We start from the raw sequence: 10,712 nt of genomic DNA, 5'->3' as shown, positions 1-10,712 counted from the left end.
TGTCGTTACGGGCGCATCCGCGGTGCGTACCGGGTGAAACTGAGTTGACCCTCGGTGTAGAACTTCAGACGAACTGAGTTCCATTCTAAATCAAGCCTAAATTCTAATTTGGAACATAACTTTTAATTTGGAGTCAGATACAACGAGTAAGATCAGCGGGGATAGTAGAACATACATACAGTATTCACAGGCTGCTTAAAGAATAACCTTTTTCCAACAGCAACAGAGGAAGACATTCTGCATAAACCTTCACTCCGAACTATTTCCCTCCTTGGTGTAGTTTCGAGAGCCTACAACTGCCATTCAAAATGCTTATTTCAATTCATCATTTGATCACACTCAGTCCTCACAGGTGCATGTGACATGCATCATCTTGTGATGCACCTGTGAACGCTCTGCATCCCACCTCTATGGGCTCACACCTCGCTCGCCACCCGTTGCTTTGGCATTCCTCTACTAGCTTTGCCCTCTTCCTCTCGTTAGCCTCATCAATGTGGTCCTCCCAGGGAACAGTGAGTTCCAAGAGAAAGACCTACTTGGAGGCTTCTGAGATCAGCACCATGTCTGGCCTTGTTGTTGTGGCAGCAGTTTCTGGGCACTTCAGTAGCTTCCCCAGGTCAAATTTCAGCTCCTAGTCTTGTGCTGTTGCTAACAGGCCAGAGGAAGTGGTCCTGGCAGCTGATGTTGGCTTCTCCCCAGCCTTGACGAAAGCGATGGTGTCCTTCACTGGGCGGAGGCGCTTGCAGTGGCTAATTCCACTGCAGATGGTGTCTGCTATGGCCTTCAGGACTTAGTCATGGCGCCAGCAGTAGTGCCCCTCGCCCAAGGCTTTCAAACAGCAGCTGAAGATGTGTTCCAGGGTCCCTCTCTTCAGGCACAGAGGGCAAGCTGGTGACTCCACCTTCCCCCGGCAGAACAAGTTGGATGGGCTTGGTAGAACATCATAGACAGCCTGGATTAACATTACATTACATTTATTTGGCAGACGCTTTTATCCAAAGCAACATACAAAAAGTGCATTTCATGGTCATAGACAACTACTAAACACAGGTTCAATAAGATACAATACTTATTTTTTACAGCTATTTCTAGCCAAGAACACAGTTTAGTTCACACAGTGAACACTATTCTGACCTAACCTCTGCAAAGCCAACTAGGCAGAAGAATAAGCTACAGTATTAGGACAAATACAAATTACCAAAAAGTGCTGGGATGGGGCAACAGATGAGTCTTTAGACCACGGCGGAAGATGGGTAGTGAGGGGGAGGTTCGAAGAGGGACAGGGAGTTCATTCCACCACTGGGGAGCTAGGGTGGAGAAGCTCTGTGATCCTTTGGTCGGGCGGGAGGGGGTACAAGGCGCCCTGCTGCCACAGAGCGGATTGGTTGAGCAGGCACATAGGATCGAATCATGTCCTGCAAGTAGATGGGGGCTGTCCTGTTGGCTGTAGTGTAGGCAAGGGTCAGGGCTTTGAACCGGATCCTGGCAGCGACCGGTAGCCAGTGGAGTGATCGCAGCAGAGGAGTGACATGGGAGAATTTGGGAAGGTTGTAGATGAGTCGGGCAGCGGCATTCTGAATCATCTGTAGTGGCTGTATGGCACAAGCTGGCAAGCTTGCAAGGAGAGAGTTGCAGTAATCAAGGTGAGAGGTCACCGTAGCCTGGGCGAGCAACTGGGTAGAGTGCGTCGTCAGGTATGGTCAAATCCTTCTGATGTTGTACAGAAGGAATCTGCAGGATTGAGATGTTGCCTTGGTGTGCTCCTTGAGGTCCAGTTGGTCATGCAGGACCACCCCCAAGCTCTTGGCAGAGTGAGAGGCAGTCACTGTGGTGCCATCAACTGTAATTGAGAGCTCACGTAGTAAGGAGGTCTGGGAAGAAGAGCAGCTCAGTTTTGTTGAGGTTGAGCTTCAGGTGGTGGCTGACCATCCAGGTGTCAGCCAGGCAGGAAGATATCTTATCATCGACCTGTGTGGCCGAGGGGGGGAAAGGAAAGAAGAGTTGCATGTCATCTGCATAACAATGATAGGAGAAGCCATGTGAATTAATAACTGAACCAAGAGATTTGATGTATATGGAGAACAGCAGAGGACCCAGTACAGATCCCTGCGGTACTCCCGTAACAAGGGAATGAGAAGCAGAGGCAGACCCCATCCAGGTGACCTGGTAGGACCTATCTGCAAGATAGGAAGCGAACCAAGACAGGGCAGACCCAGCAATTCCCATCTCAGGCAAGGTGGAGAGGAGTATTTTATGGTTGACCGTGTCGAAAGCTGCAGACAGGTCAAGAAGGATCAGGACAGAGGAGAGGCGTGAGGCTCTTGCAGTGGCAAGTGCCTCCGTCACAGCCAGGAGCGCAGTCTCTTTAAGAATTATTTTTGATGGGGCTTGACTTTCCAAACTCGGCCCCTGAGACTTTGCGCTTCACCGCTTGCTCCCATCTTGTCCAGGCTCCCTGCTGCCGCATTGCAACCATCCTGCTGGCTCGCTCCTCCTCGACTGACGCTCGCACCTCATCCTGGATCAGCGATCTCCTGTCCTTCCCCATGCGCCTTGCCGTAGCGAGGTGTGGCGCTGCTACCCAGGCCAGCCCTTCCACGAGACACTGCGCCCACCAGCACCCTATGCCTTAGCTATGACTCAGTGACCTCCACGGCTTTCCGTCCTGTCCTGACCTCAATACCAGCCTGAGAGACTTTTGGGTCGCAGGACTATTGGTATTGCAGCACCTCCCTAGTACTGGTCACCATGAATTCTTCATTCAGGCTGCTGATGGGGAGCTTCAGCTTGGTGTTATGCCTGTACAGGGCGATGCTGCTCAGGCTCCGAGGTAGTCCCAGCCACTTCTGTAGGAACCTGCTGACCCTCCTCTCAAAGCCCTCAACTGTGGAGATCGGGACCTCATAGACCAAGAGGGGCCAGAGAATCCGTGGGAGGATGCCATGTTGGTATATCCAGGCCTTAAACTTGCCAGGTAGGCTTGACTTGTCCACTGCAACACTGGTCATTGGGACGAATTTCTGAATTTCTGAATGATAAACTGAGTGTATGTGATAGGATGCTAGGAGTTGGGGTGTTCATTGTGATGTGTTTGCTGTCATAGGTTGTGTTATATTATCAGAAGGGTAGTTTGATAATCTGTTTGTCCTAGGTTTGAACTTTTATATTCTAAATGCTTATTGTGATGTTTGTTTGTTTATACTGATGTAAGTATACTATGTACAGTGAGCACCATAATTCATTATACAGTGACACATTTTTTGTTATTTTGGTTCTGTACTCTAGCACTTTGAGTTTGAAAGTATACAATGACAATGAGGTTGAAGTACAGACTGTCAGATTTAATTAGAGGGTATTTTCCTACAAATTGGATGAACCGTTTAGAAATGATAGAACATTTTATACATAGTCCCCCCCCATTTTTGGGCATCAACAAATGTTGGACAGTTTAACATAATGTAGAATAAAGTAATCATTTTTAATATTTGGTCGCATATTTTTTGCATGCAATGACTGCTTGAAGTCTGCGACGCATAGACATCACCAGACGCTGAGTATCTTCCCTGGTGATGGTCTGCCAGGCCTGTACTGCAGCCATCTTCAGTTCCTGCTTGTTTCAGGGACTTTTTGCCTTCAGAATGTAAAATGCATGTTCAATTGGATTCAGATCCGTTGATTGACTCGGCCAGTCAAGGATTTTCCACTTTTTGGCTGTCAAAAACCCCTTTGTTGTTTCAGGTCATTGTCTTGTTGCATGATGAAGTGCTGCCCAATGAGTTTGGAGGCATTTGGTTTTATCAGAGCAGATAAAATATTTCGGTAGACTTCAGAATTCATTGTTCCACTTCTGTCTGCAGTCACATCATCGATGAAGACAAGTGAGCCCGTTTGCATTCACATCATCGATGAAGACAAGTGAGCCCGTTCCACTGGCAGCCATACAGGCCCAAGCCATAACACCCCCTCCACCATGTTTCACGGATGAGGTGGTATGCTTTGGATCATGGGCATTTCCTTTATTTCTCCACACTTTCCTCTTTCCATCACTCTGGTACATGTTCATCTTTGTCTCATCTGTCCACAAGACTTCCAGAACTCTTGGGCTCTTTTAGGTGCTTTTTTAGCAAACTGTAATCTCGCCTTTCTGTTCTTCAGGCTTATCAGTGGTTTGCATCTTGTAGTGTACCCCCTGTAGTCCTGCTGGTGTTGTCTTCTGCGTATGGTAGACTTTGACACATCTAAACCTGCATTCAGGAGAGTGTTTTTGATCTGTTGGGCTGTTGTCAGGGGGGTTTTCTTCACCATAGAGAGTATTCTCCAGTCATCCACTACAGTGTTCAGTCTTCCTCGGTCTACCGGGTCTTTTGACATAATTGAGTGCACCAGTTGTTTTTTTCTTGTTAATGATGAACCAAACTGTTGACTTGGGCATGCCCAGGGTTTTTGCAATGTTCCTGATTAATTGATTTTCATTTGAGCCTTATGACGGCCAGCTTAATTTGCATCGACACTGCTGTCTTCCTCATGTTGTCACACCCCAAAACAATCTCCAAAGGCAATTGCAAAGTCTAGAATCAAGACTAGACATCAGTAGCTCTCTTCTGCATTCACTAACGACACAAATGATTACACCTGCCTAATGAAACACATCTGTGAAGCCAATTCAACAAATACTTGTAGTACCTTAAAATGGGGGGACCATGTACAAAAGGTGCTGTAATTTCTAAACGGTTCATCCGATATGGATGAAAATACCCTCAAATTAAAGTCTGCACTTCAACCTCATTGTCATTGTGTCCTTTCAAACTCAAAGTGCTAGAGTACAGAACCAAAATAACAAAAAATGTGTCACTGTCCAATGAATTATGATGCTCGCTGTATGTATGTATGTATGTAGAATGTGTATATCTTTAATGTGTATATGACTTATTTATCTATTATACTTTTGTATTGATATGTTTTAATGTTCAGGACTCTTGGAAGAGTAGCCATTGGCTAAAAGAGGTCCTAATAATACTCAAACTCAAACTCAAATGCAGCTAGCCAGGATTCTAGCTCTTGATTGGTCGCTCGGATGGATGCTGTGTCTCTCAGGCTGCAGTCAAACACCTTTCCCAGGCTCTTCACTGGTTTCTCGGTGATGGATGGTAGCTGGGTGCTGCCAAGTGCGAAGCGGAACTTGTTGATGGCCTTTCCTTTCATCAGCACCAGGGATCTGGACTTCACCGGCTTGAAGCTCATGCAAGCCCAGGTGATCAGCTCCTCAAGGCCCGTAGAACTGCTTTCATTCAGACAAATCATTAGATTATTGGGCATGAACTGCTTGTTTCAGGTCCTTGACTCATCTGTCCATAGAACATTATCCCAAACTGCTTGCGGATCATCCGGATTCTTTTTTGCAAATGTGAGATGAGCATTGGTGTTTTTCTTGATTAGCAGTGGATTCTGCCTGGCTACTCTCCCTTGAATCCCATTTTTACCCAGTCTCTTTCTTATTGTGGAGCCATGAACACTGACTACAGCTGAGGCTAGAGAGACCTGCGGGTCTTTGGAGACATTTTGGCAAGCTGGCCGACCATCCTGGGAACCTGTTACAAGTGTTATCCATTGATAATGGCTTTCACTGTGGTTCAGTTGAGTGCCAGAGCCTTACAAACTTCAATAAAATATGCTGCTCTATACCCTGACTTCCAGTTCAGTGAACGCTGGCGTGGTAGGCTGCTGCTCCTTTCCGGATCTTGTACTAGAGAGGACAATTGAAAAATGTATTTCCGGAAATTAACTTAAGTATTGTGATTAAAATATCAGTTTAGCCTTAAATTAACGAATTGAAAGATGGTGGTAGAGAACGATGTCTCATCATGGCAGACAAAGATGAAAACAGCAAAATAAAGACAAAAAAGTGACAGATGTCAGAAATTAATTACCTGGAGATTCAGTAAGGTAGTTGTATATGTAACACTCATCAACACCAAAGTGTAGTTTGAGGGGGTTTATTAACATGTCTGTAAAACAACAATTCAAATAATGTTACAGACAACGCAGCTTGCGTTAGCTAGGAAGCTAAAAACATTAACGTTAGCTGTGTAGCTAGCTAGCTAGCTAGCTAGGGTAGTCATGGTAACCAAGGACATTACTCAACTGTCAGATCTTCGTCTTTGCTATGACAGTTAATGTTATATATACAGTGTGGCAAGCTGAGTGCCACTGCTCGGTTTCACAGACGAGAGAGAGACGGGATTTATTTGCAGGACGCGAATGCGTCTTTTTATTTTGCGGCCGCCATGCGGCTTTCGGTTTTGTAACAAACACAAGCTGTGCTACCGGTTCTCGCAGGACTTCCTCCGTCTCCAGTCAGCACCCTGTCTGCCTCCGTAGACCGCCTTATAAGCGCCCAGGCTCACTGTCGAGGTAATCAGCACATTGTCAATCAATCAAATAATTAAACATCCGTGCTGATTAGCAATCCCCAACAGCTGTGGCGCAGAGTCCGAGAGCCGCCCCGCTCACTCTCTCTCTCTGCAGCCAACGCAAAACCACGCCCACCCTACCACATACGGTTACACAAAACGATTAATATCACAGTTAACTTTAAACAAAACAAATTACAATACATCTAGTTAATCCCTATAATGTTGTGAATAGTTTTAACCATACTACAGTAGCTTACATACCTGTAAAACAGCAATTCAAATAACGTTGCAGACAGCGCAGCTTGCGTTAGCTAGGAAGCTAAAAACATTAACTGATTCGATAAGGACCCCTGTGTATCTGAACTGACCCGTCTGCCCTACTGTCTGCCTGTGCATATATATTCACAACTGATTACTTAGCGATAATTAACATAACACCATACCAATATATACAACTATAGAAAAATATAAGGGGGAGGTTCATGTCCCCTACATAAACGTCAGGATATGACATCTCCAGCCATTGGGTGGGGTCGTTCGTCCACTTTGATGGAGGCAGACTGAAAGGACACTCATCAACCCCATTTCTTTATTTTTTTTCTATATAACGACGCTGATCGTTGATCGGCAACGACATAACATAATTGTTTGCCTGACTGGATTTGGGCTCCTAATAGCTAAAATGCAATACGGTATTCTTATTTTATGCTATTAAAATTGGCAAAGACCTTGGAATTTGAATTTACCGGCAGTCAAATTAGAGGGGCTGCTTTCACCCAAAAAGGGGCGGGGGCATGACGCAAGGGCAAAGTACCCGGATGTGCTGCTCTTATCTATTGATATACTTTTGGACTGGGAAGGCTTCTGTAGGTGTAGAGAGAGGGGGTGGTGCAAAGTGTGAGAGGAGGAGAAGAAAAAAGAAAAAAAGGTGCGGGAGTCAGAGAGAGGAGTGGTAGATATTTTTGGTTGGAGGGAAGATTTGCTAGCTGTCCCAACAGTTTTAAAAGCGATAGATAACCAATGCTATATTGCAAATGGGAGTAAACGCCGTCTGTATTCTTCCAAGGAATAAACAAGTTATAGGCTGAATCCTTGTGTCATCTGGCTGTCTCCAGAACTTTGCAAATGCTACAGGAACATAGCAGAAACTAAGCACTTACCCACGGCCTGACACTAATTTTTTAATAGTCTACTTACACCACTGTATCACCGAGGTTCAGAAAATGTACCTAGGAAAATGATTGGAAAAATGATTGAATCCATGCCTGTATATTTCTTTCAGAATGTAGATTATGTGTGTTCGCATGTATGTAAGTTTATTCATGTCTGTCATCATCCACATTTACCAAGAGGAAAAATCTTTTCCTCAGGATATTCTTTTCTTTAACTCAGCAGTAAGCAGTAAGATCTCAATTGTACATCTTTTTGAGATCACTTCAATCTGAATTGTTGCTCCTAAAACCCCCTTAGGAGAAAAGATGAGATAATGAGAGGATGGACTTGAGACTTCAGGAAGACGAATGGATGTTGAATTGAGATGTGGTTTTTTCTCATGAGGTCACTATGAGAAAACTGAGACCTATTTGAGAAGAATCATTAGATCCTAGGAGTCATAGCTGAGTTTTATTTGAGCTCTTTCTCTGATCTCATGGTCCCATGTTTAGGAGACCTAAATTAGACTTATTTAAGATCATTTAGAGATCTCTTGTTTTGATCAGAGTAAGAAATAAATGAGATTATATGTGGTTGTTTCTCCTGAGTTGATTTTGAGAAGTAGGAGAAAAAGCCTTTGGTCTCACCTTAGTATTAAAAATAGCTAATTTGTGTCTAGGAGAAATGAAAGATACAACTATGAGATCTCGGATTTTGCTTTCCTATGGGTATATATGAATTACTGTTATCACTCACTCATAACAAACACAGTCCAAAAATAATTGATATCATGAAAAAAAAACATTCTTAATGTACATAAATGTACTCACACATAGAAAGCACTGTCCATAAGTCATTCATTCAAACTGGCAAAATCTAGCCCTGCTATTAAAAGTATTGATATCAAAATTATGCAAAGTTACAAGAAACAATATTGGCTATCTTACCTCACACAAATTAAACAAGCTGTATTCCAAAGCAATGCTACCCAATGTTTCCTAAATTGTTTCAAGTTTTTTGCCTGTTTGAAGTAATGACTTATAGACAGTGCTTTGCATGTGTAACTTGGCATTTTTGTATGTTGAAAATGTGTTTTTCATCAGATTTTTATTTTCTCTGCTAGAAAGACACTGAATCCTGTGTTAATGCAACCTCTGTGGCAGGATGACGTCATTGTTTTGTCAAAATGACTGTTACAGTGGTACACATGCTTTTTATCATTAAAATTGTCCACCAGTGTAAATTTATTTTTCGCCTTTCTTTCAGTGGTTGTAGTATAATGAGTAATGAACTGGTCTTGTAACCTAAAGGTCACTGGTTCGATTCCTGGGTAGGACACTGCCATTGTGTACCCTTGAGCAAGATACATAACTTGCATTGCTTCAATTTAAATCGAGCTGTATAAAAGGAAGCAATGTAAATGCCATGTAAAAGTTGTGTAAGTCGCTCTGGATAAGAGCGTCTGCTAACTGCCTATAATGTAATGGTTAGAAAGTGTCTCTTAGAGAAGTGATGCCATTTTGACTGTTCTGTGTTTTATAATTTTGAAAAAATTAATTCTCAATTAATAAATGTACATAAATAATTCAGAACTACTGCAAGAAATCTGTAGGAATGTTGATGCTATCTTTGTTTGCACAGCTATCAAATTACAACTTTCCACAGCCATATGCTATTGTGCTGCCCCACTGACACCAGTTTTTAGTCTGACGAATGGAATCACAACAAGAAAATCTCATAAAGCAATAAAGCAGGTTTGAGATAAATTGGATTAATTATTTTCATCTTTTTTCTTTACAAATGTTTTATTTACCTATAACTCATTTTCCTAAGACTGCAAACACAAAACTCAAGTCAACTGTTGTAACAGCCTGTAGTAACAGATGTCTTAAAGTATAAAAGGAATACACTGTCAGTGCTAACTGTGGCCAATAGTTGTGTTAAATTACCCCCTTTGTGACAAACAGGGCTTGCCAGAACACCAATTGTCCTGCTGGATGGAGAGGATCCAAAATAGTTTAAGTAATCCTTTATTTTGAATTTTGTCACAAAGCTACAGCATGCACAGGCTCTTTGGAAATTGGTGTCTTGTGGAAAGCTTCTTCTTTTTGTCTGCTTCGAATGAAACCAGCACTGCTGGCCTATGGCAGTCTTGAGGAAATAGCATAAATAAAAAATAAAAAAATAAAATAAGAAAGGATATTCTTAGCCAGTGGTAAACGAAAGAAAGAATGAGAATTGTAATTCCTATATAAAGAGAGGGGCACAGAAATCCCATGTTGGTGGACACAATGCGGTTAATTTTTTCTGCACAAGCAGCTCCTTTGCAGTGGCCAACAAAAGCCAGAAAAAAGTGAAGAAAAAATCCCAATCCTAGAAAGGCTGGAAGGAATGCCTTGAAAGTGGCACAAAGGCATAACTAGTCATGGAATGAGGGGAAGAGGGAAAGTTTGGATTCACGTGCTGACAATACAGCATTAATATGCATATTCCCGCCTCTCCTGAATGAGGCCTCTCTGTTCCATGGCTCTGGTGGTAATGAGCCACTGATTGGACTGCTTTTGTTAGTGGAGACCACCATGCTGCCTGGCCCTGCCCTGACCCTCACTGCTGCCGGCTCTAAAAGAACAAGGGGGAAGAGAGAGATTTGCAATTAGCTTCTTTTAGCTGTGAACAGAGGAGGCAGGGAGTAGGGGTATGGGGTTAGAGAAGGGGTGTTGAAGATTGCAGGGTGTATAAATTGGAAAGCCCATCTCTCTTTCTCTTAGCAGTCTCTCTCCCTTCTTCTGTCTCCCTCCCTCTCATAACTTCCTTACTCTCTCCTGCTCTTCATGTCCTCCATTCTCTGATCTCTTCCTCTTTCTCCCTCTCTAAAATTGATTTTCCCCTCACTCTGAAATTCAAATTTACAATCACTTTCCCTCCTTTTCCTCCCTCTGATCTGATGTCCCCCCCCTCTCTCTCTCCTCTATTATTTCTCTCCCATTCCATGATCACTCATGTTACCATTTTTCTCTGAGAGGATATATGTTGGGCTTTCTCTGTTTTTATGACTTTTTGGGTGCTTTTCTTTGATTTCTCATTGCCCCAGTGGTTTAATTATTGATTATTGTGTATATAATTCCTTAAAAGTGTTTTACGGTGCTG

General features: G+C 43.2%; 1 pseudogene; it reads right to left on the bottom strand.

The window, feature by feature from the left end:
* Positions 1–346: 346 nt before the first annotated feature.
* Positions 347–5,301, bottom strand: LOC118227552 (annotated as a pseudogene).
* Between the last annotated feature and the right edge of the window lie 5,411 nt (positions 5,302–10,712).

This window comes from Anguilla anguilla, chromosome 5 (genome assembly GCF_013347855.1).
Source record: "Anguilla anguilla isolate fAngAng1 chromosome 5, fAngAng1.pri, whole genome shotgun sequence".
In the NCBI taxonomy this organism is placed as follows: domain Eukaryota; kingdom Metazoa; phylum Chordata; class Actinopteri; order Anguilliformes; family Anguillidae; genus Anguilla; species Anguilla anguilla.
The sequence above is the reverse complement of the archived record's forward strand: the minus strand, read 5'-3'. Positions and strand labels throughout refer to the sequence as shown.